Genomic DNA, 4,365 nt, shown 5'->3' on the forward strand with positions numbered 1-4,365 from the left:
ACACAAAGTATCTACACCTCTAGTTGACTGCGTTTTCTAAGCAACCCTTGGAATTTTTGCCTATTGTTCTCTGCTGCGCACAACGAACCATTTGGCAAGGGAGTTCTATTTTTAGGATGTCTGGGAATGCTTTGCTTTGGTTTTCTTTTTCACTTTGTGGGATCACAGTGCCATCTATCGGAAGACAAGAAAAACGTACTCCTATTTGCTGTTTAACACATACACGCATTTTTAAGTTGACTAAAACATTTATTAATTTAGTTTCAAAATAACTAAGTGTACCAGGTCTTTACCATAAACTTTTACAGACATTTATTACAATATACAAAACCCCATACTGTGCAAAGTTCAAGGCCAATACGTTTAAATAAACCAAGTTAAGCAAACACTTCAGAGCCTCACAAAGATCAGAACTAGAAAAACACCTGAGAAAAAAAAGTTGCCACTTTTAAAAATAAGCATCAGGAAGGGGTCGCATTGAGTAAGCCTGTGTAATAACCCTGCCTTTTCTTCTACGTCCTGTATCTCTCACTCCAGTGGGACTCCCCATGTGAGAAGTATCATGCAAACTCTTCAAGCCTGCTTCCTAGCTGATTATTATTTATTCTCCAAAACCACTCAATAGCCTGATATTTGTAAATCCTTCCCCAAGCAATAAGCAACAGGTACATAAATTTTCTTTATGTATCTATAAAGCGAGTTCTAATTCAGCGGGAACACAAAGTAACCAGAGAAACACTGCACAGCAACTACAGACCATACCTGACATTGAATAAATAGCAAGAAGAAGTTTAAAAAGAGGGATCCTCAAAGGATTTCAGAGGAGCTGGATAGTTACAGACCCACAAGTATGACATTCACACCAGACACATAAAAAGAAAAATAATATATATATATGATATAGGCTACAAGATGTACATCCTGAACAGAAGAGCACAGAATAATCAACAAAGTTCCTACATGGGGAAATTCTCCTGAGGAAGCCTCCAGCAACACCCATGGACTGCCCAAGTCCCCAGCAGCTCACAGCCCTGGCCAAGCCAATGTCACCCTTTGAGGACAGTGACATAGAGCAGTGGCTCAGAGAAAGATGAATGATGTCTGGTCATTTGCTTTCAAACAGAAAATGAGGCACAGGTAAGCAAGCTTTAAAAAAAAGAAGATACCAATCACAAGCAAACACTGGGAGCTTTAATGGTATAAAGATATCTTCACACATACATACATAAGTATATATGTGCTTACAGGTACAGGCCACTATCGACTAGAATTAAAGCACTATCCAATAATTCAGGACGAAGAAGCCCAACAAAAAACACACCTCATGTAAACAACAGCATACACTTTCCTCTCATAAGCCCATAAGATGCTTACTCTTCAGGAAAAATTTATAAACATGAATGACAACCAGAGGCACCCTGGTCCTCATCCTATCAGCACCACAGTTTTCCCAGCAGGGACAGGCCTCCGGCCCCAGCCTCACATCCTCCCTGCAGCAAAGAACAAGGCAAATTACAGCAAACAAGCCAGCAGACCCCCCAAGTAAACAAAGAAAGCACAAACTCACCAACCCCTGTTCCAAAATAGCACCCTTCTTCCACAAGCCCTGCAAGGCCCCTCACAATGGGACAGGAGCAACTGCCTAGCAACACCCCAGCCCAGGTGCCCATGGTCAGGCCATAATGAGCCACCACACTTCAGGTGCTTTAATTTATCTTATCTCACAGCCCTGCCTCCATCAGGATACGCTCATGCTTTTGTAGCAGTTCTGTTCACTTTATTTCATAAATAGTCACTGCACACAAATAAATAACATTCTTTCATTGTGTTAGTCTAGTAAATTCACCATTAGTTGTCTTCTTTTTTTTGTCTCCAAAGCAAAAATTGCTTTGGAGACAAAGAACCAGGTAGGATGGAGCAGATGAGAAAGGCCTTGTGAAGGAGGCTGCAGCACTGTGCCAACTCCAGCCGCTTGTCCTGCTGCTCTCTGGTGTGGCAGAAGCAAGTTGCATACAAGCTGGATCACTGCTATGCATGCACCAAACAGCATCTGTTTTGTGCTCCTCATATTTGGCAAAAATTGCACAATCACCCCAGCAAACCAAAACCAAACCCCAATTTCGAACACCATGTTCTTCTTCAGCCATGGAGAGCAGGAGCTATAGTGTTCCTGAAAGCATTAGGACAAGCAGGAAGGTGAGAGAAGGAAGCAGTGTTTCCCCCAATCTCTCAAAAAAGTGGGTCTAACCTGGGAAATAGAGACCCTCTGCAATTGCAATCAATAGGCCTTCTGCTATTTTTTTCCAGTTACAGAAAAACAGTATTTTCATTTTTTACTGTTTCTAATACCTCTGCAAATGTTCCTCCATGTTGTCTTTATTCCCCAGCATTTTGACATGGTACTCATGTATGACAGAAAAAATGTGAAACTCCCAGTAAAGAAAGGATGAATTGTATTTACACTTTGATATAGTACAGATCTCTGTTTATTTAGACCTTATTATATTAATGTGGTGTGTGGTTCAGGCATGAGCATACTGTCACTGAAATCAGTGGCAAAGTTCCTGCAAAGTTCTGAGGGGACAAGGTGGTCACTAGAATAGGGAAGGCGTGGTAATTGAAAGTAATACGATATGGAGCTAACCCCTGGTGCACACACATTAATGGGCTGATCAGGCAATGGTGATGTCTCTGTCTCTGGTTGCATGATCCTGAGGCTCTCACAGAGCTTTTTAGTATAAACTGCACTGCTGCAATAGTAGATTAGATGTTAACGTGCATGATTACAAGATCTGGACCTAAACCTGCTGGGCAGTGTCCCTCAACTTTCTCTTTCTAGAAACTGCCTTTTTCTATGGCCCTGCCACCTCCTCAATTCTGAAAGTGAAATTATTTGAATTCTTCTCCTTCCTTCTCTTGACTACACATTCCTAAAAGATTACTGTGGTAGTGAGCAGTTACAATGAATATCCAAAGTAAAGGAGATTTTGTTACTCTTCAGTTGTAGTGACGCTGCTGGTGGGTATTTATTTACCCTGCATTAAGTAACCCCCAATAAAATAAGTTTTTATTTCCTGCAGGGCGACGCATGCAGCTGGTACAAGGAAAGCGATAACTATTCCACACCGAAAGGCTACGCTAAACAGCGCAGACCTCAGCGTGTTTCCATACTTGCAGATGCATCTTTTAAACCCCGGCCTCAAGCAGGCGCTGCCTGCCTGCCTTCCCGACCACCAGCAGCCCGCTCAGCTGCACGCAGCCGCCCCTTGGACGTGCTCCAGCACCTCCCCGGCCCTGCAGGGTGCACGCGTGCAGGCCCACGCATAATTTTTCCGTGAACTTTCCGCGTTTCTTCTCTTCCCGCGGAGCGCTCCCCAAAAAATCCGTCTTCCCCTCCCCAAAAAAAGCTCTGTGCTCCAGGTGAGGCTCGAACTCACAACCTCGGCATTGCTCGGCTTTAGTACTGCTGTATAAGTACCGCGCGCTAACCGATTGCGCCACTGGAGCCCTGACACCAACTCCTCCCGAACGCTTTATCAACCACTCGCCGGGCGCCGGCCGGGAAATGGCGGCGGGCCGCCCGCCCGCGACGCGGAATGGCCCCGTCGCGCCCCGACCCCCGGCCGCCGCCGGGCCCTCGCCGTTACCGGCGGCGCAGGGAGGGGGCCGGCACGGCCGGGCAGGAGGCTCCCGTCCCGGGAGGGCGGCGCCGTGAGGTGCGGGAGGGCGGGGAGCGGCGGCGGGGCCCGGGATGAGGCCTCCCGCCCCCTGCGGGCCCGCCGGCCCGTGGCGGCGGGGAGAGCTCGGCCCGTCCGCTGGGAGGGCCCCGGGCAGGTGGCCTGCTCCGAAACCGCTGAATTGTCAGCGACCATTGCTAAAAGACAGCCGGTGCTTATGCGTAGAACAAAGCACAGTGCATGCATATGGTGTACTACGTGCTGAGAAACAGTTATTAGGAACAAACACAGCCATACGTGTGTGTCTGTTGATAAGGTACGCTGCCAACGTGAACTTTGCAGTCAGCTCGGTCAATTCCACTATCTCTGTGTGGCATTTAAACCCTATTTAATGCCCCAGTCCTGTTACAGTTGACACAAGGACATACCCTTTCTATTTTTCCTGCTATCATTAAGCTGTCACCGTATTCATGTTCCTAGAACTGAGACAGCTCTGCTGGGTTACGGGCACAATTACCAGAAAGCATTCTGCTTTCTACATCTCCGAAGCATGAGCAAGGTAACAAGCTCTGGACCTGTCATTACCGAGTGGATGATTGTACAGTGCCCCACAGTGCCTGGACTTCCATGGCCTCTAAACTGAAATATTTATGGCCTGGCAGCAGGGGACGGGCACTCGGCCAGTTTC

At 46.8% G+C, this 4,365-nt stretch overlaps 1 non-coding gene across 1 annotated transcript; it reads right to left on the bottom strand.

Moving 5' to 3' along the window:
• Window positions 1–3,412: 3,412 nt before the first annotated feature.
• On the bottom strand, window positions 3,413–3,507 carry TRNAI-UAU. The gene is made up of 2 exons: window positions 3,470–3,507; window positions 3,413–3,448 (listed from the first exon to the last, which is right to left on the bottom strand). It is a non-coding gene; the product is annotated as a tRNA-Ile (tRNA).
• Between the last annotated feature and the right edge of the window lie 858 nt (window positions 3,508–4,365).

This window comes from Aythya fuligula, chromosome 3, assembly GCF_009819795.1.
Source record: "Aythya fuligula isolate bAytFul2 chromosome 3, bAytFul2.pri, whole genome shotgun sequence".
NCBI classification, from domain to species: Eukaryota; Metazoa; Chordata; class Aves; order Anseriformes; family Anatidae; genus Aythya; species Aythya fuligula.